The 26,232-nt window shown below is 44.2% G+C and overlaps 1 long non-coding RNA gene across 2 annotated transcripts in view; it reads left to right on the forward strand.

The window, feature by feature from the left end:
• LOC128332143 (uncharacterized) overlaps positions 1-26,232 on the forward strand; it is a 111,136-nt gene that overhangs the window by 79,184 nt on the left and 5,720 nt on the right. The window contains exon 7 of one of the 2 annotated variants that reach the window (XR_008310573.1): positions 173-785. The exons of the other annotated variant lie outside the window; for it this stretch is intronic. This is a non-coding gene — a long non-coding RNA (uncharacterized LOC128332143). Of the gene's footprint in view, positions 1-172; positions 786-26,232 lie in introns of those variants that run through there. 2 annotated transcript variants of the gene reach the window in all.

Genomic DNA, 26,232 nt, shown 5'->3' on the forward strand with positions numbered 1-26,232 from the left:
GCTCTTGCCTTTCTGCTACACTAGAAGAATTTTCCCCACCCATAACCATATATTCACAGATGTTTCTTGTTTATGCAATTTCAAGGGTGGTGGTGTGAATTTGTGTTAGCTTGGTGCAGACTTGTTTTGTTTGTTTTTTAATTGACATTTATTTTCATTTAATTTCTTACAGAATATGCAGAATGTAGAATTCACGAAATAGTCTATGATTTGTTAATATTTGATTTCATGTATTCTTGTGTCACAACAATGCAGAAACTGGCAAAAACGTCATGCAGCAAGACCTAGTTCATCCTTCCCTCAACCCCACCCTGCCCCACCAGCATAAATATAGTAGGCAGAGAGATAGCTATAAGAGGGAATGTTGTATTTTCAAAGTCATTGGAGACATCGAAGTTATGCTCACTCTCTTTAATACTAACAAACCAAATGCTTATAACTCTTATCAGGCAGTCTCTGCAATGTCTGTATCCCTTCACTAATTTCAACAAACTGTCCTCTGGAGTGGGAAGATTAGCCCATGTGTATGTTTATTCTCTGTGGAATTATAGCCATGTTCCTGTCAAGTGAGCAAGATACGAAAATAAAATCTTGTTTGTATGCTTTCCTATGTCCCTGCAATCACTGAAAGTAACTCCAAGTAATTTAAAGTGTAAGCAAAGTCCAATTTTCATTTTACTGGCCTTTGCCATATTTTGAGATGGCAGTTTATTTCATTCTGCGGCTCTGGCTTTGGTCATCCATACACCAGAGGCTGTTCAAATAAAAATAGACTCCATATTCCATGTCTATTGAAGTGTTCTTGTTTGTAAGAATTTTGTTATGCAAAACTGTATATTTCAGCTATTTCTCTGGCGTCTGAGATTTTAGAAGACATTGCCCACACACTTTCAAACATATCTTTATAGTCATAAGGACTAGTAACTTGACTTTTTAATTAATACTGCTGAGATTCTTAGGGAACTGAACTCCGTGCCTATTACCCTAGCCTCCAACATTTCACCAATGGCAACAGGGATATGCCTGTGAGTATGCAGAGGGGATGGCCAAACAACCTGGGAAACATGGTGTACCTGGGAAACATGCGGCCAAGCAACATGGGAGGTGTGGTGTACAATTTGGACTATAAGAATGCAGCAAATGAAAAGCAGGTGATAATAAAATGTATGCAGAGCACATTATTCCAGATTAGCAGTGTCGGTGAGCCAAGTCCATTCTCTCCAACATTTCACAGGTGAAAATTGGCATAAAACATGGAACAACCAATTCTCATACCAAAGGTTACTGCCCAACCCTCCAGCCCTTTACTCATTGCTGAAGTCTGGATTCCACCTACTATATGCTTGAAGTGCACAATGCACTCATTTACAAACAGGGGCACTAAAACCATGATGTATCCACTCACCCGCTGGGAAATTTAGTTTTTAGATACTCTGTGGAGGGAGTTGATACTTGAAAAATGGCAACTCCAGCAACTTTTGTGTGTGTGTGTGTGTGTGTGTGTGTGGTGGGAATCAAGAAGCAAGGGGGACAAAATAGGGGCAGTGATTTACCAGGGACAGATTTCAGAAAATAGGGAATATCCCTGGTAAATGGAAAACGCAGGAGCCTATGCATTAACAAGGGATGTTCAGAACCAGTTTGAATCAAATAGGGTTTTATTTGAACCGATATGGTTCATCCGGTTTGAACGCGAACCGGACCACTCCCCAAAGGGGGTCAGTCTGAGTTTGAGCTGAACTGGACTCAGTTCGGATCAAACCAGTTTGGCCCAGTTCTGCATGCTTTCAGAGGGGAATCCCGAATTGGGCACCTGCCTGCGCACACTGGTGGGGAGGAGTGCCGGTTGGGCCTAGGGGAGCCACCACCGTGGTGCATAAGGTGAGCTCCCGCCTGCCTCCTGCCCGCCCTTCTTCAAGCCCATAGGGTTCCCCCTTTGCTTGTAAAGGGGAATCTTTACCGGATTCCCCTTTGCAAGCATGCAGAACCAGTTCATGGACTGAACGGTTCGGTTCACATTCACTTTGAATTTGAACCGAAAGGCTCTGAGCAGTTCCGTACACACCCCTAGCATTAACCAGATTCTGTGCTTCCGCAGAGCTGTACTTTGTGTACATGGCCCTTGTTATATGCTTTAACCTCCAATTCTCATCTGTGGGTGCACATGCTGCAACACGGAAGAGGACCCATCGTTATCTGAACACTCTTGTATGGCCAGAATCAGTCCTGCATCTGTCTTTGCAGCTGCTAAAGAAGCATGCACCTTCTGCAGCTTGCAACTCTACTTTCAGAGCTTGCTGCATGCATTTTTTCTGTTCTGATGGGGCAAGTGCATGTATTTTAGAGGCAGGAATAATTAATGGAAGGCACTGTGAGAAGCAGCTTTCTCTGAAATAGCAGGCAGGAATCATTTCCTTTGTTTTTAGATTTACACAAAAAGGAAGAAAGAGAGTGTGGAAATTTAGCATGATGGCTCAATGCAATAACAGCTCCCTCATAAGTTTAGTGACATTGAAACTCTGGTGCCGCAAGTCTGAGCTCCGAAGACACCAAACAGCAGCAGTTGTGGAAGAGCTGCAGCTGCTCTTGATAGCGCATTGGAAAGTTTTATGGCTGGAAGGGATGCTTTAGAAAGCTCAGGGAGGGGGCAGGGGAGAAAGTTCTGTATTTATTAATGAAAACTTTCTCTCTCACTTTGGCTTATCGCAGATGGAAAGGAAGCTTGTAGCCAACATGGTGCATGGGAGGGATCTGTCAAAATGATGTCATAGTGAAAGGGAACAGAACCTGATTGTGCACTGTGCTTACTGGAAATCTCACTGGAAAGGTCCATAGCGGCTCTCTTATCAATTAGGTAATGTCTGACCCAGATGGGTGGAAGTTCACAATATTGCATTTGATGGTGTTGATATGTTACCAAACAATCTTAAAGAGGCTACAGAACCTTTTATGTTTCAGGGCTACCAATGGCTGGAACTGAATGGTAGCAAAGAGCATAATCTAGTCCAGTATCCTGTTTCCATCGGAAGGCTCCTGGGAAGCCCAAAAGTAGGGCATGAAGGCAACAGAGATTCCCTCTTGTTTGTCCCCAGCAGCTGATATTCAGAGGTATACTGCGTCTGAGACTGGAGGTTTCATTTTGCTATCATGGCTAATAGCTGTTGATAAATCTACCTTGTGGTCAAGAAGTTAATGTATGTTACGTGAAAAAGTACTTCCTTGTGTTCTGAATCAGCTGCCAATTAATTTCATTGGGTGACTCCTGAAACTTATTATTAGGAAAGAGGGAGATAAATGTCTTTCTGTTCCACAGCACCGTCACGCTGGTCATGTCCAATATCCTCTTCATATCTGGGCAAGGAAGAACTAAAGATGGCTGAGAGATCTGGAATTTCTACCTTGATACAAACCTTTTGCATTCAGTGCTGGTGTTTAAAAAAAGCCACCAAGCACCTTATTGTTTCTGAGTTAAGGACCTCCCAAGCATTCCAGGTTTGTTTCCCTGAGAGTTATTTGCACATGGCTTCATGCTGCGGGGTAAATGTTGAGTGAAGCCACTTCAAATTACACTTGCGGCATTGAGGGAAGCAGCCCCTCCCCTCTGCTCTCCAGTTTTGTTTTGATGCAAGTTCACATGGCATGCCTCCATGTTTTCCTTCTAGCCAATAGGGGGGGAGGGAGCTTTCTAAAGAGCTATATCTGCATTTCTAAACAGAGTGTCACTCTTATCATGCTAATGATTCTACTTCAGTGTCTCTCCCTATTTGCTCCAGCGTTTTCAGAAGAAGTGGCTTAAAAACAGCATTTTAAAAACACGAAAATACACCGAGATAAGCTAGAATTCTCAAGACAAAGCCCGATTTGTGTGTAGAGTGGGTCCAAGGATCTCAAAGGGACTTCAGGCTAAGTTTGGCTGGTGTGTGAGCGCACACACTTGCTTCTGAAGGTGATTCGGGGTCACAGCCCTGTCTGTAAAGCCTCCTGGCGGTATTTAAACGGGACTTTTTGTGGAAAGTAAAGGATCTGTACTGCTTACTCCTAAGGGAATTTGGTTTTAAGAGGAGGGACCTCAAACATGAGAATATGCAATGTGCCTATCTTCCAGAGGGAATTAATATTTGTTTTTAATGACTGGACCGAAGGACAGAGTGCCTCTGAGGATCTGTGGCCTGAGGATAATGTTTTAGGCCTCTGTTGCATAGACACTGAGCCTGCTGTATTTGGCAGCAGCTTAAAAAGTGCTGGAGAAGGACTCTGGTAGAGGCAATCCATTGCTAGCAGGTTTTGCCTGGGGTGGAAGGAGACCCTTGGGAGTGACTAACAACAACAACAGCAACAACAACAACATTTATATACCGCTTTTCAACAAAAGTTTCCAAAGCAGTTTACACAGAGAAATAATAAAATAAGAAACTTAGAAAGACATTGGAATTGAAGATTCCAAACTGACCCTTATGGCTGACCCTTATGGGTGCTGCTGAGCTGACTGAGAGCTGTCCTGGAGCTTGGACTGGAGTGATGCTCTGACCATGAGGCTCTGAGAAGAGTAAGAGTGGCTCTGACTGACACTGAGCCATGAAAGAGGATCATAGGCACTGTTGCTTTTGAATATCTGGGCCTGAGACTTTAGCACATCACATACCTCTTGTGGAAATCAAACTCAGCCCTTTCTCTGGTGCCTCTGTGTGTGTGTGATATGAAAGTACACACATGCACAGTAACAATGCACAACATTGGCTAGAATGTGTAACAGCTTCTCACCCTTGTGTCATCCGCCCTGGAGAATGGCATTCTGGTAGAGCTGTTAACATTTCAGCCAGGTAGCAACTCTGCTTCAGTCTATAATGATGTTTCTCCCATTGCATTAAATGTGAGGCCATGCTGGCATTCAGACAGAACAAACAAAATACAGGGAGCAAGCAGAAAAGCGACCAGGCACTCACAGCAGGGGGAAACAGTTGATAGAAGTTGTGTTCTAGGCCTTGATCCTGCTGGCACAACATTACTGTAAATCAGGACCAGTCCAGTTGCAAGCAATACATTGATACAAATGCAAAAGCACAAATAGAGATCTGGCCCAAAGAGACTTCAATAGACAGAACACAAGTGATGTGTTCATTTCTGCTGAAGGCCCATTTTTCATCCTTGGAAAACAGAGCAGTTCTGCAAAGCCCTTTTAAATCCCTGGTATGCTAAACTGATATTGAAGCTCAGCTGTTGCAGCACCAAAAAGACAAATGCAGCTGAGGAAAACAGCGTGTTTTTGTTATCCAGCGTTTAAATCCTTGCCCTCTGCAGCCCATTTTTTCCTGTTCTGCTCTCAATCTAAGTCAAAAATGGTCAAACCCCAGCAGGGTTATAAGGAGCTGTCAGAATGCTGTGCCAGGTTCACTTTTGGTCCAGGTCTAGTTGAAGGCGGTAGGCCCCTATAACCCACTGAGCTGAGAGGGAGGGAGGGAGAATGCAAGATGGAACTGCTGAGTGGAGAAAATGCGGCTCAGACCAAAATTGATTTAGGAGCTTTTCTTAAGTAAAAAATTTCATCACTAAAGAGCTTTTTTCCAAGAGCCTTTTGAGAAACTCTGTGTTTATATATTGATGTTTGCCTGACTCAGACTGCCAATACTTAGAGTAATGGTCTGCTACTTCTTTTTGGGGGGAGGTATCCTTTGCCTGACAAGTAAATAGAAGTAGAGATGAGCAAAAAGCTAGAGGAGCACCATTGGTGATAAGCTCTGGAAAGTCTTCATGATATAGAAAAGAGGGACAATACGGGGCGTATCTAGGGTAGGGCAGGCAGGGCACCTGCCCCGGGTGCCACTTGAAGGGGGGCACCATTTTTAAAAATTAAAAAAAAAATTAAAAATGGCCACCGAAAACAAAATGGGCACTGTGCATGCTCAAATGGCCTCTGTGAGGCCCTAGGCCATGCCAGGCCTCACAGAGGCCATTTGAGCATGCACAGCTCATGCATGTATCTGGGAAAAGTCAGATTATCCATTTATTTTTAAAACTTATGTAATAATGATGCTACAATGCATAGTAGAGAATTAGACAGGCACTTCTGTTTAGTTTTCCAAGTACACCTCCACATAGTCTTTGGGTATTTCATGAGCCCCAGCATACTGAGATTTGTAGTTGCCCAGCATTTTTTGGTCTGGCTACATCCACTGCTAGATAGTTTTTGAAATATTAAAAGATTAACAAGCTTGACTTGTATTTTTCAGCTGATATTATGGTAAAGTTATCTGAAAGATGGGTGTCAGATGTTTGGACAGGGGGTGCAATTTCAGTGCTTGCCCTAGGCGCTATTTTCCCTAGATACGCCTCAGGGACAATATTCTTGCACCTCTAGGGCTACCATCTTGCCACAGATTGAAATGGCACAGTTCAGAGAAATACGAAGTTCGATAGCCTTTTCTGTGGAGTGCTGTGGGCTGGATTATTCTGAAATAAGGAATAATATAATATAGGTTGTTCTAGTAAAAACTAATCTGCCTACTTTCCTTTCACTATCCCTACAACTGGACTAAATTTGGTTCAGAGCAGTTAAGCAGTTCACAAGTTAGCTCACAAGTTAGCCTCAGACATTCATGCATCCGCCATCTTGAATTGGGATGGATGATATCATCATAAACTATGTGTTCGAAGTGTCCCTACAACTGTACCAAATTTTGTCCAAATGATTTCCCACATCATTACAAACTACACCCTTGAGCTGTCCCTGTGTGTCCCTACACCTGTAGCAAATTTTGATTCAAATCGGTTAGGTGGCTCACAGGTTAGCCCAATTCCACATCAAATGTTCACGCATCTGCTATCTTGAATCAGGGTGGATGACATCATCACAAACCGTCACCACAAATCGGTTAGGCGGCTCACAGGCTAGCCCAATTCTTTGTCAAACATTCACGTGTCCGCCATCTTGAATTGGTGTGGATGACATCATCACAAACCATGCCATTGAGGTGTCCCTGTGTGTCACTCACTACAACTGTACCAAATTTGGTTCAGATAGGTCAAACAGTCCACAAGTTTGCACCTCAAATGTTCACGCGTCCTCCATCTTGGATGAGGCTGGATGACATCATTGCAAACTAAACCATTGAGGTGTCCCTATGTGTCACTCACTGCAACTGCACCAAATGTGGTTCAGATTGTTTTAGACAGTTCACAAGTTAGCTCACATGCGCATGGGTGGGGGCCAAAAACATGGCTGCCTTGTGTGTGCAGAGGGCCAAAACGGACTGAACCAGGCCTGGGAGACTCAGCGGGAGGGCAGCAGGGATAGAGGGAGCCTCTGCAGATCCCCACCCCTCTCGAACTAAGCCCCAACTGGCTCGAATTTGAGCTGAGCCAGGCCCCAGTCTGGAGGGGGGCAAAACCAAACTGGTCCAGTCCGGTTCGAATCTGGTTTGGATTTGAACCGGAAAAGCCAGTTTTGTGCACATCCCTAGCCTGCATTGCCAACATTGTTATATACGTAGAGTGTCCGGATACAAAGGGAAAAAGAGGGATTGCTGGGTTCTGAAGAGCGAGTTTCAACATGTACAGATTTTCTTAAAACTACATGGCAGTCAGTCTGTGCCTCCCAAAATTCCCCCCTCTATGCAGCCTTTAAAGGCCTAGAAGCTCTGCCCTTCTTTGCCTGTGGTTACCCTTCTTGTAAGGAATGACAATACAAAACCTACAGAATACGACCACAATATAATGATCAGGTATCTTGTAAGCAGCCAAGTCAAATTCAAGTCAAATAAAAATGCGATTCAAACGAATGCCCAGTTTTTAAAAATCAGCTGGTTATTGTAGATGTGGCATTGCAATGACCCCTTGCTGGTGTGTTGCACAGTCCTGAACAAATTGCCTATGGAGGTGGGAGCAGGATCACAGCATGCACCTGTGTTTGCTCTACACAGTCTGAATGTCTGCAGTGGGCTGCTATCTCATGGAAACCTCCTTCCATGCTGGCCGTTCTGGAATAAGAAAGACTTGATGGTATGTTTTATGATGGTTGCCACTTTGGCATGGGCATATCTGGAGTTCCATAATCTGTATATGTTGATTCCCTTAATTGTATGCAGTTTTAAACTGTGCGTTATTTCTGAGTGAGCATCTGTTGGGACTGCCTTAGGCAAAGAGGGCTGTGACATAGGGCACAGGGCAGTACTTAATGATCCACTGGATCCCCCGAGACTCAATATTCATTACCTGTTTTGAGAGGTTTGCTTTAAACAAACATCTGGGAGGTAAACTGAAAGGCACTTAGCCAAGATGGCCGCCCCAGTTCTGTAGAGTTGTGTAAGTATTTCTGCCTTTTTTCTGACACAAACTCTACACCTTCAATTACAGTCTCTTTTGCAGCTCCCATCTATTTCTATGAGACTGGTCAGGAGGAATTCCTGGGCAGGAGGAATTTAGAATTGTGCTTCTAAATCACCTGACCAAGCCAACTGGTTGAACTCTGTTGTGTTTTTCTAATAAGAAATGTCTGTTTGAATCCTTTCTCCAGCAACATAGGCTTGTTGTAAACAAGGGCACTTCTGCCGTTTGCACTCCAATCATACAGTTGTTCAATCCATGACCATAAAATGTGAGAGAACCATGAAAATGTTGGCTTCACAGTGTTGCCTTATTGACCTTGAAACACTGAGATTTGCAGTGTTTCTCCAAGCTTCCATGTCTCTAAGATACTACTGCCTAAGTTGCTTGTGAGTATGCCCTCTGTTTAAAAAGAAATTTTTTTGAGCACGTATTTATATCTTGGTGGTTGTGTTGCCAAGGGGTCCTGAAAGAAAGCAGAGCTGAGATAACTTCTAATCCACCTTTCTGTGATAATGTGGCGCAAGTGAAAAAAGCCAGGGTTCCTCTCTCTACATTGTGGTAAGATCAGGGGCCTTTAATAGACACTGCAGACAACAAGGTTTCCAAGGACCGCACTGGAAGGGAAGCAAAGCATATGTTTCTAGAGAGAGCCAGGCGCTGTAATTGTTTTTACAGACTTAAGTGGGCAAGTCAGTCATTTGCCAAGGTGCAAAGTCAGCTGTGGATGATTTTCATAGAAGGAACTAAAATGTCCATGCTACTGACATAATCGAACATGGACAGAAATAGTAGCACCTCTGTAACTTAAAGTTGTGCTATGCAGCCTTAGCTGATTCCTCAACTTCCCTGGTTTCATTTAGAAAAGAGAACAAGCTGAGAACCAGCGTGGTGTAGAAGATAAGAGTGCTGGGCTATAACTAGGGAGAGCTAGATCCACAACTTGCTCAGCCAAAAAGCTGATTGAATGATCTTGGACCAGCCTCTCTCTCTCCCTCTCTCCCCCTCTCTCTCTCAGCTTAGCCTAGCTCACATGATTGTTGTGAGGATCAAATGGAGTGGGGTTCATCCTATCCTATCTATCTATCTATCATATTTTTATACCACCTGATATGTACATCTCTAGGCGGTGTAAAAATTTAAGACACTATTTAAAAGTCAACACAGATTAATATACACAAGACACAATAAAAAACAATAGCATAAAAGTTATTAAAACAAATTATTAAAATTAATTCTAATTAAAAGCCTGTGAGGTGAGTTTTGAGGGTCTTCCTGAAAACAAACAGAGAAGGAGATGCTCTAATTTCAGCAGGGAAGATATTCCAAAGTCCTGGAGCAGCCGCAGAGGAAGCCTGGTGCTGGGTAGCCACCAAATATGCTGGTAGCAACCGTAACCGGACCTCTCCAGAAGATCGTAACAGGCTGCAGGGTTTGTGACAAAGGAGACGCTCTCTTAAATAACCTGGACCCAAGCTGTTAAGGGCTTTATAGGTAATAACCAGCACTTTGTATTTCACCTGGAAACATATCAGCAGCCAGTGCAGTTCTTTTAAAACCGGTGTTATGTGGTCCCTCCGTTTTGTCCCAGAGACCAGTCTGGCTGCCGCATTCTGTACCAATTGTATTTTCCAGACTACGTACAAAGGCAGCTCTACATAAAACACATTACAGTAGTCAAGCCTGGAGGTTACCAGCATATGTACAATCTGGAGACTGTCGCTTGGAGAATGTTGCTCTTCAATACTGGAGCTTTTCTATTGGGTCCCTCGGGGCTCCATATTGTCTCCAATGCTTTTTTACATCTACGTGGAACTGCTGGGAGAGATCATCCGGGGATTTGGTGCTGGGTGCTATCAGTATGCTGATGATACCCAAATCTATTTCTCCATGTCAACTTCATCAGGAGAAGGCATATCCTCCCTGAATGCCTGCTTGGAGGCAGTAATGGGCTGGATGAGGGATAACAAACTGAGACTGAATCCAGACAAGACAGAAGTACTTATTGTGTGGGGCCATTTCTCGGGAAACAATATTGACCTGCCTGTTCTAGATGGGGTCACACTTCCTCAGAAGGAACAGGTATGCAGTTTCAGAGTGCTTCTGGATTCATGCCTCTCCCTGGTTTCTCAGGTTGAGGCAGTGGCCAGAAGTGCTTTTAATCAGCTTCGGTTGATACGCCAGCTGCGTCCGTTTCTTGAGATTCATGACCTCAGAGTAGTAGTTCATCTGCTGGTAACCTCCAGACTTGATTACTGCAATGTGCTCTATGTGGGGCTGACTTTGTACGTAGTCCAGAAACTACCATTACTACAGAACACAGCAGCCAGGCAGGTCTCTGGGTCATCTCGAAGAGACCATATTACCCCTATATTACAGGAGTTACACTGGCTGCCAATAGGTTTCCAAGCGAAATACAAAGTGCTGGTTATAACCTATAAAGCCCTAAACAGCTTAGGCCCACGGTATTTAAGAGAGCGTCTTCTTCTGCATGATCTCCATCGTCCACTGCTTTCGTCAGGGGAGGCCCATCTGTGGCTACCATCAAGTAGTTTGGTGGCCACTCAGGGACCGGTCTTCTTAGTTGTGGCTCCGAGACTTTGGAATGCGCTTCCCGCTGACATAAGACTCTCCCCATCTCTAGTGGTTTTTAAAAGATCTTGGAAGACTCATCTTTTTAACCAGGCCTTTTAGCTTTTGCAATTTTAAATATTGTAAATTTTTCATTTCAAGCAGCTTTTCCAAAAAGATTTTCCAAGCAGCTTTTCCAAAAGTTTTAATTGATTTTAATGCTTTATTTATTTGTATTGTTGTTTTATTATTGTGAACCACCCCGAGACTTTGATTTGGGATGGTATATAAACATATTAAATAAATAAATAAATAAATACCACTTTTTAAAGGTCATTTACCTCCAGAAATGAACATAGCTGAAATATCAGCCAAAGCTGATAAAAAGCACTCCTGGCCACTGCCTCAACCTGAGAAACCAGGCAGAGTTTTGCATCCAGAAGCACTCCCAAGCTACATACCTGATCTTTCAGGGTGAGTGTAACCCCATCAGATCCAAACCATCTCTTGGGTCCCCACCACCACCACTGCCTCAGTCAGTACCTCCATCTTATTTGGATTCATCTTAATTTCAGGCACAGATCGATCTGTGCCCGAAAATAGCAATTTCGGGTGATTCGGGTCCGAACCGAATCACCCCCGATGTCCCCCGATATTTTTCGGGGCCGAGCCGAATCACCCCTGATTCGTGCCCGAAAACTTCGGGTGATTCGGGATGATGTCTCTTTGAATTTCCCGCCTTTTTGCCTCCATTGATTTGAATGCAAAAAGGTCTGATGTTTTCATTTTGCAGAACAGTCTCCAAGTGACACCATCTGGAATCTATCAGAGAGGTAGGAACGGAACCACTGTAAAACATTAAAATTACATACAATTTAAATTTGATGGCAGGATCTGCTAATGGCACAGAGGTTATCGATTATGTACTTATTTGAGGTGGTCCAGTCCTACACCCACATGCTCTGCTCAATATTTTAAATATCAGGTTGGATCCAGACTAGTGCTGTACTTGCATAATGTGAGGGGAAATGTGCCTCTAAAATGGTTTGTGGTACTCTGCAGTGCTGCACAACTGTTAGTGGAAACACATTTCCATGAGACTGCAGAACATGTTGTGCAACAATCTGCTAATGTCCCATGTTGCATTAGAAGTAGTGCAGCATTTTCCGCTCATGCAAGAAGTAGTCCGGAACAGAAGTAACTTTCTTCGCACATCATCGATAAGCAACATCTTTACATTAAAGAAACAGTGCTTATGCAAGCACAACAGTAGTCTGGGTCCTGATCATCATCTCTAAGTACCACAAATATAAAAGGAAAGTGACTGAGTCACCTACAGCATCAGTCTGTGACTTGAAGGAATGACAATATTCCATTCTGTGCTTTGAAATAAGAATAATTATTTCAAAATTCCCTGTGTTTTCAAAAAAAGGAAACTAGATCTTAATAAGCATAAAATTGGTCAATGCAGACACTAGGAAAGACTCCCCTGCCCCTCGCTAAAGTTGGCATGCATGCGAGGTAATATCCTATACACAGTTTGAAATCAGATTCCCTTGATTTCAGTAGGATTAAGTCAGCCTAAATGGGCACAGGATTGTAATCTTGAACAGTATAAGCCTGGTTCAGATGTTGACAGACTAAGGATCCTTTTCACTATGATTGCCAGCTCTGACTGAAGCTATTGATATAGATTTTTTTCTCCCCTTTGGGCAGGGGCGTAATATCAAGCCATTAAAACTCCAGGAGATTGATACTAATTCCTGCAAGCTCCAGGCTCATCCTGGTGGATTGGAAACCCTGTTATTCACATGGAGGAGCTGGTGCTCCTCCTAGGCCTCTTCCTGTCTGTTTATTCCCTTCTTCCCCTCTCCATGGGCATTTCCCTGTCCCCTGCCTCCGTGTTCACCCAGCACTCCCAGTCCCAGGTCTCCATGTCCTTCCCTTGGTTCAGCCCCATTTTCCTTTTATGTCCCCAGATCACTCCCACTTGGGTCATAGATGCCATGGGATCTGGGCATTCTGCTAGGCTTGCTGGATATAGGGAATGTCAGCGCAGCTTCTGGCTCTTGTGCATGACTTTTGGGTTCTGTGGGGGCAGTTGCAACTGTGCCAAATGGTGAGTGCCTCCAGGCAGGATGAGAGGCTGTTGGCCATAGTTGGGGGTTGGGGACCCTCACACTGAGTCAGCATAGCGTAGAGGTTAGAGTGTTGGACTAGGACCAGGAAAACCCGAGTTCGAATCCCCATTCAGCCATGAAACTCACTGGGTAACTCTAGGCCTAACCTACCTCACAGGGTATATCTCAGTCTAACCTACCTCACAGGGTTGTTGTGAGGACAAACATAACCACGTACTCCTCTCTGAGCTCCTTGGAGGAAAAGCGGGATATAAATGTTGTTTTTTTTTAAAAAAAAAAACCAGAACGGGAAGAGTGGGAAAAGTCCAGAGACAGTGGAGGGGAGGCAGGGGTTGGAGCAGCAGGTAGGTTGGTGACACCCATGACTGGGGACAGGACTGGGTACATCACCCCCACCTCACTACCACAGCCCATTGGCTCACTTGCCCTCATGGGAGAGCCATGATGCATGCAGAGAGTCCCTGCATTTGACCATTCCAGAGTTCATTTTGACTATGTCATAGTGTTCTGATACATTAACATGTTGCAGCAAAATAATGAAACTGTTCTGTAACAGTACATAACACAAAAGAAAGGAATTTCCCACCACCACCACCATACGAAAACACAGAGTATTTACTATCGGTGTTCATTTTATTAAATAAGAATTGAAACCCACACATTTAAAATTTAAGAATGAAAAACCACTGGGGAATTTCTGTGCTTGACATTTCCCAGCCTACAAATCTGAGGTAATTTTTACATCAGGCAGAGAGTGCAAACAGAGTGTTGTCACCAGAACAATTTTCTCAGCTGCTCACATTTGTTGCTGTGGAACTGACGGAGGTTCTTCTCCCACTGTCCCCCCCCCCATCTTTTTTTTTTTAAAGAACCCTCCTATTATTAGCATTATTATTATTTTGTTTCTAAGTCTTTGTTGACATTGACAGCTCATCCTTTGGCCATCATTCATCCTGGCTACTGCCAACTTCGGAGAAAATAAAAACCGTGCTCCCCTAATCCTATTAGAGGGCCGGCAAATCGAATCTGGCCCCTCTCAGTGTCCCCTCAGCTGGCTGTCATTAGGAGCATAGGCTGGCCTCTGGCGGAGCTCCAAACACCACCTAACTGAATTTGAGATGCTGGAGTCTTGACAGGCCAAGGAAGGTAATTGAAGAGCTGTGGGGATCTTGTAAAATTTCAGGCAGCAGGGATTACACAGGGGATCCAGGGGACCCATCTGTACCAGAGACAGGGGCACTAAAAAGCCACCGTCTGGGCCTCCCTTTCTTTTTCTTTATTATTATTGATAAAGAGATTGGAAAGAGAGATGTCAAATTAGGGGGAATAAAAAACATAGCATCGGGTTATCAGCCAGAACCTAATGTCTGTTAGAACTGAAACCTTTGTTTCTATTCACATCTGAAGCACACGTGGATGTTGCCCAAGAATTGATGAGGCTCATTTCCAGGTCAGTGGCTGACATGAGGAAAATTACTCAAAGTAGTCCCATTGAAATTAAAAGGACAAGTTAGGCCATGCATAACTTTTCCTTTTAATTTCAATGGGACTCCATTAAGTAATTTTCCTCAAGTCAGCCAAAATGTTTAGAAATTCAGTCCTTGTGGAAACTTTTTTTCCTCTCCTATCCTGGTACTAAATAACAAATCGCCAAATTGTTTGCTGTTATTTTGTTGTTGCATAACTGCATAATTGCGGAAATAAAGATGTATAACTGTTGGTTGTGACATTTTAAAAAAAATATTTCACCACCATCACCAAAATTCATTGTTGTTTTCCTTAAATTAAAACAACCTAATTTCCTGAGACTAGACTTGTGTTCTCACCATAGCTACTACAGGTGGTATGTGATACAAACTCATTGGAACTAAACTAAACTAAACTAAACTAAACTAAACTAAACTCATTGATGCACCTGCCACAATACTGGGCTGGTTTGGACAATACTATCTGCTGGCCCTGCAGAATCATGCAATGAGGAGAGTGGGCAAATATGACAAACTACTATCTTGCCACTGCATGGTTGCATGCGGTCGGGGAGGCCCAAGGTACTGTGGTGCCTGAGGCGAAGGTGCCAAATGCTGCCTTTCCCCATGACCTTGGTGGGGCCCAGCTCCCTTTTGCAAGCTTTGAAAGTGGCACAGAGGAAGGAAGGTTGTCAGCAGTCTCCTCTTCTATCCCCTTGTTTCCTGCAAGCTTTGCAAGGAGTGTGAGAGTTGGTGCTTCTTGCAAAGCTTGTATGGGTCAGATTGAGAGCTGCTCTGATGGCGGTGCCCTGTTGGTGCCCTCTACTGCCTGAGGTGGGTGCCTCACCTTGCCTCATGAAAGGGCTGCCCCTGTGTGGGGGAAACTAAGCCTCCAAACCCCTCCTCATAACATGGTTTAATTACTAGTAGTATTGAAACCATGTAGTGAGGTGATGTTTCCCCTGCCACATGATTAAGCAAAGCAAAATGGTGGTGGGATGTGCTCAGTTATGACCCTCTTCCATGGTGAGTGCTGTTAGTGTTTAGAAGTCCAGTTCATGTTTTTGTTGTAGTTGTAACTGGATAGTGTATCAGGATAATCCAGGCCAGGTTTTGTAGGGAATCCAGAGAAGACTACCTAGGCTTGCTTGCTTGCTTGCTTGCTTGCTTGCTTATTTATTTATTTATTTATTTATTTATTTATTTATTTATTTATTTATTTATTTATTTATTTTTGAAACTTTTATACTGCCCTTCCAAAAGGCTCAGGGCGGTTTACATTAAAACGCCATTAAAATCAGTTAATAATTAAAACAAAAATTATAAAGCATAAAACAACGATTAACAATTAAAAACATCGTAAAACAGCAATTAAGTAATCAGAACAATTTAAAAACAAGTTTTAAAAAGCTGAGAAAGGCTGACTGAAGAGATGTGTTTTTAGGTGTTTTTTTAATAATTGCCAGAGATGGGGACAGAGGCTCGTATCCCAGCAGGGAGCACATTCCACAATCTCGGGGCAACAGCCGAGAAGGCCCGTCTCTGTGTAGCCACCAAACGAGTTGGCGGCAACTGGAGACAGACCTCCTCAAGTGACCTCAGTGGGTCACTTGGCTTAACCTGGCTTTTGTGAGAGTCCAAATAAAAACTGCTTCTACAAACTGTTTGTTGTCTCCAAATGCCAGGAAAAAGCTTGGTATCTCATAGGTGGGATCAGCTGATAACTAGAGTTCCATGGGGGATTGGAACCCACATTTGTTAGTATTTAATGGATTTCAAGAACCTTGAAAGGTGTCTAGAGTTTGGGGGCTAAAATGTGTGATGGTCAAGATGCTCAAATTTATGGTATTTAAAAGATCTGTGGTATTGTGTCTTCATGCATAGTGATTCTCTCACACAAATATTACTCTATATACATGAAAAAGCATATTCACTGTGTGTAGTGTCATGTGTAATGAATGCACATATGTCTATTTCACTGTCTGTTCTGAGCTCCATGAGTACAGGTGATTCTCTTACTGCCTGCTGTTAGATTGGGGGGAAATGCTAGAGCAGAATCACTATCTGTTCTCAGGGCAAACACGAAGAAAGCCCTCTTGCACCAAGCAAGAGTTTCTTCAGCAGATAAAAACTATCCACTTCCTCCCCCTAAATCAGGGATGACCAACTGGAGACTCCCCAACTGTTTTTGGACTACAACTCCCATCATTCTCAGCTACAGTTTATGTTGGCTCAGGATGATGGGAGTTGTAGTTCAGCAACAGGCGGAGAACTGCCAGTTGACCACTTGTGCACTAAAAGGACTGAGGATTAATCCAGATGTGACACTTCTTTTATCATTTGGATTTGCAGTTTTTGTCTTAAACAAAATTGCAGTTGCAAAGAACCATAACTGGAACTATGAATACTACTACAAACATTTATGCAGGGAGAAGCATTTATCCCTTTATCATTGGATTATCCCTTTCTCATTGACAAAAATGTCCCCCTCAATTGCTATAAGCCCAGGGAGGAAACTTCCATTGGTGCCAATGCATAAGAAAGTTGAAGGAAAGAATAAAATCCTCAGTCATTTCTCAAGGGCAATTACCTTTCATTTTCAGAGCTGTGGGGGTTGTTTGGAAGTGCCCTCATCTCATCTGAAACCTGGCTTTTCTCTTTTGGAGCAAGCTTTGAACTAGTCATTCTGCAATTCAGCCGTACAGTTCAGACTGAAATGGGGGTGGGAAAGGCAGCAGCGAAGGATAGCAACCGGCTAGTGTCCTCTCTGTGCCCTCCGAGCTCAATCCCTGGAGCAGTTCTGAAATATTTTGAAAAATCATTTATTTATTTATTTATTTATTTATTTATTTATTTATTTATTTATTTAACATATTTGTATGTCTGCATTTTCTTTACACAAGGTGTCAGATGAGCATAGAAATGTATATATGTAATGATATAATCCAGGAGTCCACAGCTTTTGAACCTTCATATTAGCCAGTCACGTGAAATAGCTGAGGCCAAGACATCTCTGTCCACAGCAGAGGTCCCTGGTAAGGGGATTTTGGAAACTTAAAGTAATCTATTATTTAACCATACAGCTTCTCATTGGTGTATAGTAAAGAAAACATTTCTTTACTAGAACATTTCTTTACTAGAACAGCCAACAACCTGGATGGCATTAAGAGGGGTTCGGATAACTTCATGGAGGAGAAGTTCATCAATGGCTACTTCCCAGCGGCATCTGTTGGGCCACTGTATGAAGCAGGATGCTGGACTAGATGGGCCTTGGGCCTGATCAGCAGGGCTGTTCTTATGCTCATTTTGGTATTGACCAATGTTCTTGCTCATAATTTAAATTTAATTTCATATTTCAGCATGAGACCAGGGGAAAACAATCTAAACAACCTTTGAGAATACTATGTTTTGCTACAGTTTTTCTTTTCAGCCACTTGTAAAAATCAGATATTTTTATTTTTTATATGTGGTGCATTTATCTTTTATAAATATTGAATTGGCCAGTTTCAGAACTTGCTCACTGTGCAGTTCACTGGGTTGCTTTGAGTCCCACAGCCTATCCTACTTCACAGGTTGGTTGTGGTCTGATTTTTTTTTTTAAAGTTAGCATACAAATACAATGAGCAATATCATTCTACCTTGCTTTCAAGCAGGGACATGGAAGGGGTTATCCTATTTTATCTTGACCATAAGAGTTAGGGTGAGGAACAGTGATTCTCTCAAAGCAACCCAGAGACCTTCATGGTTGAGGGGCAGTTTGACCCTGTCCTTTATCCACCCTTTATCAGTTACATTAGTGATGCTTAGTGGGAACACATTGAGTGCCAAAGCCAGAATCTGAGCATCTTCCAAAAGCCATGCTGACTTTTTAAAAAAATGTTTTACTTTTAATACTGGAATCAGGATGGCATGAGAGTGAGGTTTTAATATTTGTAAGAATATTTGCCCTGAGCCTTTGTGGTGGCTCTGATTACACTCTTTCTTCTTCACATTTCCACCTTACAAAGAGCTAAGTCCTTTTGCTCCTAATGTTAGACACCTACAAATATACCTCTGGAGATATAGCTAGCTGTCTGTCATGTGGTAAGTGAGCCGCCTGCATCATTTAAAGTGTGGAAAGTTTCCAAACGTTCCTGGTCAAGGACAGGTAAACTCTCAGGTTGTTAAATTGTCACTGAGGCTCTGAATCACAAACTACTAATCCATCTTTGTGGTAGGCTTTTCCCGTCACCAGAGGTAAAGTGCTTCAGGGACACAGACAGTCCTAATATTTCTATTCCTCCAGGGTCTCAGCAGGGACTCAAAGCCCTTTGTTTTCTAAATGGAAGTAATATGCTGCTCTTGCTATTTGAACAATGTGTTGCATAACTGACTATCAGACTACAACTGCTTGTATCATTCTTCCTGTCTTCTGTTACAAGGAGTATCCTCCACTGCTTGTGGTTGACGATCCGGACTACTCTTCTGGGTGAATAACCACATGAGGTTCAAGCTCTGTAGGGTTAGGAAACTATCCCTGACCTTTTGTAACAGACCACCCAAAATTATTGCATCTGTCTAAGTGAGACCATTGTAAGCGTGTTGTCATGGAGAGTGCCTGCACTTCTAAATTTGTGACAACACTACTGCCTGTTGTGCTGCTGCGACCTTGCATTTTTTGGTTGCTTTAACTACAAAACCTATGGGTAGGATGTCAAGGGGAGCAGGTTGTTGTTACAAATTACATTTCTAGCCTGCCTTTCCTTCAAGGAGCTCGAGGTATTGTACAAAGTTCTTGTCCCTCAGCTGATACTCATAGCAACCAGAGTAAGAGAGCTCAGGCTGAGAGATGGTGACTGGACCAGGGTCACCCTGTGAGCTCCATACCTGGTTGGGAATTTGAGCCTGGGTCTACCCAGTCTTAGTCCAGCACCCGAACCCCTGCACCTGAATCCCTGCACCACCAGGAATGGGAACCAGGAGTGGTTCCCATTGCTGGCCTTTTCTTGTGCATATTCTCTGCATCAGCAAGAAGAAGACAACAGTGCATTCAGCATGGTGAGATGTCCCTTAGGAGGTGACAGGATAGCCTTTGGGAGTAGCATAGCTCTCCTCAGCTCAGCTCCTTTTAACTTAACATCTTGTTTTCTGATGAACTCAAGAAACCGGGACTAGTCATCAACTTGTCCTGCCTGCCTTCCTGCTCTTCCTTCCTCTCACCAATGCATTTTGCACCCTCTGAAAATGATCTCGCATAATCTCTCAAGCTGCAGTTCTTCATCAAGGAGCTCCCTCTGGACTGGCCTGTGAGCTGCCCAGCCAAGAAGCGCCAAGGCCTCACTTTGTATAATGGTTTAATTATAATGTCAACGTGGATTCATTAGCATGACAGCTGTCACTGTAAATGGTCGAGTGGGGAGGCTTTCAAAGCCCCCAGGGTCAGGGTAATTGATGTAGTGAACAGAATACTGTATTTGTTAAACAATGGGATGGGCTCTATCTTGACCTACAAAGGGCAATCAGTATAATCAGGGAATCGATAGCAGCTGTATTTTCATCAACGATCAGAGTGATTATGTCCTGGTTGCTTCAGCCTGTGTGGTAATCCAGAAGATGCTTTGTAAATTGGTAGACTTTCTCACATAGAACAGAAAACTCAAAATGCCTTTTGTGATTCCCAGACATCTACATGTTACAGGACAAAAATGGTTTTCTAATTTCTAAATCCAGGAATAATAGGAATATTTCGGGCTTAGCCAAGAAAATCAGCCTATTGATGAATCTATCCATTATCACAACGACCTCCATCCTAACAGTTGCCGTTACACACTGCTTTCTAGCCACACATGGGTAACTGCACACAGGCTGTTGGCACCAGCAGAACTCTGCACACATTGGCCCCAAATCCTGAGAAACTTAGTTGTACTTAAGTCCCATTGAAAAAGTTAGTGGTGATTAATGTGTGTCAGGAACTGTCTGGGCTGGAGTAGAGAGCCTTAGGTGCTGTGGCCAGCTACCAGAACTGCATTCTGGGATTATCACAGGAGTAAAAGGCTCTGAGATTCTGCTGGCTCCAACCTCACCCCCAGACTGGCTATTGGACAATAAAGGACTTCCTGTATAGGCAAGCACTCCGTGGCTCTGGTAAATTCTTGTCTGAAACGTCTGGCTTTGCTCCTTGGTTCTGACTTCCACCTTCTGTCCTGACTTTACTCCTCGGTTTACACTCACCTCTTGATCCTGACTCATCAGTAGCTGCTGCTCACACATCACACCCCAGCACTGACAATGGGTCTCGCTGATTTCAGTTGAACTTAAGCACGACTAACATTTTGAACAACTGACTTTGGCATGTTGTTACAAGCATTTGTGAAGCCCCCTTCTCATCAACAGTCATATGAACAAATGGCTGGAAATAATCGCGATATTGAGCTCCCTGTCGAGCTTACATTAGAGCCCCTGGTGGTGCAGTGGTAAAACTGCCGCCCTGTAACCAGAAGGTTACAAGTTCGATCCTGACCAGGGGCTCAAGGTTGACTCAGCCTTCCATCCTTCCGAGGTCGGTAAAATGAGTACCCAGAATGTTGGGGGCAATATGCTAAATCATTGTAAACCGCTTAGAGAGCTCTGGCTATAGAGCGGTATATAAATGTAAGTGCTATTGCTATTGCTATTGCTATTATCCATTCGCGTGTGCTTGCTTATATTCCACAGGTTTTAGTAGGTCTAATGCAAATGCAGGACTGCAGTCTTAAGGTACCAACCACAGCATAACTGTGCCTGGGCCCTGGGATCTGACTTCATAAATATGAGTTTCAATCCTATTTATCTCCACATATACAGTGAGAGGACTTTGCTGGGGTCTACTGAGGCAGGGTGCATGAGGGAGACTTGCCAGAATCTGCCCCTCATTCAAATTGAGTACATCTTGAAACCAACCCTGCTGAAAATGGGAATCTGAAGTAAAATTTGGTGGCAGCTGTTGTTAGGGGAGAATCTGGTGCTAGGGGAGAAACACGGTGAATTAGGGTAATCCAAGAAAAGCTTTTTAAATAAATGGGTCTTGTGAATTTAATAAATGAATAAGAACTAGAGACTAAAGCGGGAGTGGATTCTTAGGATGCCAAATTTTGTCCTTAACATTAGATTTCCCACTTGTGCAACCTGTAAATTCAGATTATAGACAGCACTGAGTACACACAGGGAAGTTGGTATACATTTTCATAATCTAATGACAGGAGGGCTTCATTCAGCTGTGTCTTGTCTTATGAACTAGATGTGCTTAAAATCATCACAAGGGCAACTGGTCTTTTGTAGAATAAACTAAAGTGCTTGTGTAGAAATATTCTATGTAGATCATCACATTGTGAGCCTCTCCCTATGGCTGGTTTGACATTTACAATACAATTATTAATATTGCTAATAGGTAGAGGATGAAGCAGGTGGAAGGAACAGGGCTGAATCTGATTTGACTCCAGAAGAGACTTGTGCCTGCATGCACGCACACACCATTTGTTGTGTCGCCTCCATTGGTTGCATAAGTGCTTTTAAAATAATGAAATTACTTCCATCAGAAAGAGGAGAGATGCCTGCATGATAGGGTGTTTTTTGTGGGTTTTTTTAGGAAGGGGGCAGGGGAAGTAAAGGATAGCATACATTGTTTAAAATGATCTCTTGTGATATTTTCTTTGGCCCCAAAAGATGAATTGTAAACCTTTTCAAAACTTAAAAGAGAAAAGAAATAGAATGAGATGCTACCCCCTCTGAGTCTGAAAGGTTTATGTGTGTCCCTTTGCTATGGCAAAGGTTTATGTGTATCCCTTTGCTATGGCAAAGGGACAGGCAGCTGGGCAGTCTCTAAAGTAACGTTGTCTGGCCCTAGATGCCCCTACCAATTTTTATTCAAAGTATGGTAAAACATTTGCTCTGAGTTTCTCTTGTAAGGAAAAGAACCAGTAGTCCAATTCAGATGGTTTCAGGTCAAATTAATGTGCATCAAGGAAGGATCATCATCATCATCATCATGTCTATTGTCCCTATTCTTGACCTCCAAAGATCTATATAGCACCTGCATGCAACTCCTATTCACACATTATGTTAAACACACATACAGTCTGTATACACTGTACACTTGCAGTTATTCACACAAGTTCAACACACATACAGTAATATGCTTCCTAGCAGTACCCTGCATTTGAGGGGATCCCTCTGTACCCAGTTCACTTTAAAAGTGAACCCATGTACAGTCATTCGCACAGCATCTGCATGTGTACAGATGTCTGTGCGCTCATGCAACATAATGTCTGAATAGGACTGTAGATTCTATATGAATGTGTTGAGAGAGCCTTCATTACCCCTGCTAACTTGGTAAAGAGGCACCTTTTAATGTGGTGATTCTCTTTATTTAGCAGGGGGAGAGTAACTGGCCCTATCCACCCCCAGCACAGTACCTCCAGTGACTGTTGCTGGTGTCTATCTGATGTTTCCTTTTAGATTGTGAGCCCTTTGGGGACAGGGATCCATCTTATTTATTTATTATTTCTCTGTGTAAACTGCCCTGAGCCATTTTTGGAAGGGCGGTATAGAAATTGAATCGAATCGAATCGAATCGAATCGAATAGAATAGAATAGAATATGTGTAGCTTAGATAGGTGTAGGCTCTGGACAGCCCTTCAGTTCAAGGAGGTTGTGAGTGGGGCAGAGCCAGCAGGCATGATCCCACTCCCCAGTGACATAGCCACTGCTGAACAAGGGGGGACAAATGTCCCTGGGCTATGGGGGTGAAGGGGCCACCAGGGTGCCCCTTGCCCCAGGCACCCCCCATGGGGGAGGTGGGCTATGGGGGTGCTATGGGTGCTGCTGCAGCTGCTGCTGTCCCATCAGTGGGCACCCTGCCCACCTACCCCCATGGCTGCCATTGCCAGGCCCTTTTTTTTGTCACCTCATGCATGGCCCATCCAGCTCACTCATGAAGGAGAGGAAAGAATGTGCTGGCCAGCTGGATAGGCTGCGCATTAGTTCCTGACGCCGACCATGCCCCCTGCAATGGCATGCTGAAACTGCTGGAAGGGGCATAACTGGTGTGGGGTTTGCACACACCCAGTGAGGAAGTGGTCAGGTGCAGGGATGGAGGCACTGGCAGCCGTGAGTTGGCACAGCATTCACCCTCCCATCGTGTCTTGGGGCCACCACCAGGCTTCATATACCCCTGCCACTCTCTATATGTTCCTTTACTGGAACTGTGATCTAAATAGATCTAATAATGATGCTGTGGACACAAGCCAACAAAAAGTCATGATGAAGTCCCACTGAAATCAAAGGGAATTAAGCTAGCAATGGCAGTGACACTAAGTGATGTCAACTGTGTTGACTGTGGCCATCCAAGAGTCAGTTTGCTGGATTGCAGATTCAAGCTAGTTGGCCATCTCTGTCATAGAAAAATAGCTGGATAATGGGGCAAGAGAAGTGAACTAGTGTTGTCTATATATTACTATTGAACAAAAATTTCACAAAGCAATTTACATGCATACAGGCATCTATATTATTAATTTTCCAAGACGGGCCATGCGTGGGGACGTGGTAGAAAGGAGGCGATTGGCTGACAGAGTTTGCAAGCAGAAGCACCCAAATGGGCAGTGGGGATTCCATATGCACATAGGGAGAAGGAGCCTGTGGCACTGTGGTGATTGGGCAGTGGGGATTCCCTATGCAGATAAGGAGGAGGAGCCTGTGATGGTTAAGGTCAGTTGGAACACGACTGTTACTGGTCGGAAGATGTTCTTGATTGTAGAGGAGAGAAATCTATATATATAAAAGGATAGCAGGGAAGGGTCTGCAAAAAGATGGGTTGTGAGGGAGGAAAGAGCCCCTTCAGGAGGAGGAGGATGCCATTGTGTGAATTAGATGAGGAAACAAGATGAACAAAATCTGTTAACTCAGGGAGGGAGGGAGAGAGAGAAAAAACAGGAAGGGAGGGGGAAGAAAGAGTGGGGAAGAGCGAGTGGAGGAGAGAGAAAGAGAAAAAGAAGGGAGGGGGAAGAAAGACAGAAGGAAGGGAAAGGGACGGGCCTGAGCCTGTCAGCAGCCTGAGAAGAATGAGCAGCCATGGCAGCACTAGCAGCAAGGAAGGGCCCAGTCAACCACTGCTGCTGTTTGGGACTACCGAGGTCATTGTCACAGGCAGGCAGGCAGGCAGGCAAGGGACGGATCTGGGCCTGTCAGTGGCCTGAGGGGAACGAGTGGCCGTGGTGGTGGCAGCAGAGAGGAACAGCCTGGTCAACCACTGCTGCTGCTCCTGGGTGGAGGATCAGGGCTTGGGTGAGGGTGGGGAGGTCTCTGGGGATAGGGGGCTGCAGCTTGGCCAATAGGCGGCAGCAACGCTGCAGCTGAGACCAAGAAGGGTGAGGGATATGGAAGCAACGGGAGAGAGGAGGAACAGGAATGCAGCTCAGTGGGGTGGGAAGATCTCTGAGGTGAGGGGAGCAATCAGGTACTAATGCGCAGATGCTCTAGAGCGTGCAAGAGTTCCAGCATTGAAGTGGAGAGAAATAATGGTGGCGGTCAGGATGCAGAGGTGGAGGGCCGGCAGGCGAAGCCCCTCCAGCCAGAAGAGGTGGGTGGACGGCGGGCTAAGCCTCGCCGGCCAGGAAGAGGAGGTGGTGGCGGGGAGAAATAATGGCAGCGGCGAGGAGGTGGGCAGATGGCGGGCAAAGCCCTACCAGCCGGGAGGAGGAAGTGGGAGGTGGCGGTGGGATGGCCTGGGCGTGGCTTGCCCAATGGGGAGAGCTGCGGAGGGGAGAGAGCTGCAGGGGGGGAGAACGAGGGAGCTGCAGGGGAGAGAGTGAGAGAGTGAGCTGCCGGCGGGAGCGAGCACCTGAGCTGCGGGCGGGAGAGCGAGTGAGAGAGCTGCGGGGGGGAAGTGAGAGAGAGAATTGCGGGGGGATGCCACAGGCTCAGTACACAACTGCACAGATGCTCTGTGCAAGGTCAGCTAGTAAATTGTTATTTTATGTAGCAAAAAGAATAAGAGGAGAGTTCCCTGCCCCAAAGGGCCTCACAACTGAAAAAAGAAACACAAGGGTGATGCCACCAACATCCAGTAGGAGGGAGGCTAGGCTAGATTGAACAGGGACAATAGCTTCCTCCTGCTAAGTATGAAAGCCACTAACTTAAAAGGTGCCTCAGGTAACTGGATCAGTGCAGGCTGCCACAAATGGAGGATGTTTGTAAGAACCAGTCCTATCACTTGGCCATATGTTGTGCTCTGCAGCTCCACCCAGTCTTCATTCTCAACATGTCAATTTGGTCATCTGAATTGAGCTGTGCACTCCACCACAATAGTTGCTGATTAAGATTCCTGCTCTGATCCTAGACAACATCTTTGGCATGTGTGACATCTGGATAAAAAGAAAGTTTAGATTCCAGGACCACAACCACCAACCAAATCAGTGCTCTAATTTATGGTAAAAAAATGGCTTAGGTATCTTTTGAACCAAATTTCAGTCTTTGAAAAAGGCCCTAAAAAGCTAGCATGAAAGTGTGGTGTAGTGGTTAGAGTGCTGAACTAGAACTAGGAAGACCTGAGTTCACATCCCTGTTTAGCCATGAAACTCACTGGGTGGCTCTGGGCCAGTTATTATGCATTGTCTCTCGCAGCCTAACCTACCTCACAGGGTTGTTGATAACCATGTACACTGCTCTATGTTCCTTGGAGGAAGAGCAGAATAGAAATGTAGTAAATACATTTTTCACTGTTT

The sequence above is a fragment of the Hemicordylus capensis genome, chromosome 6, assembly GCF_027244095.1.
Source record: "Hemicordylus capensis ecotype Gifberg chromosome 6, rHemCap1.1.pri, whole genome shotgun sequence".
NCBI lineage: Eukaryota > Metazoa > Chordata > Lepidosauria > Squamata > Cordylidae > Hemicordylus > Hemicordylus capensis.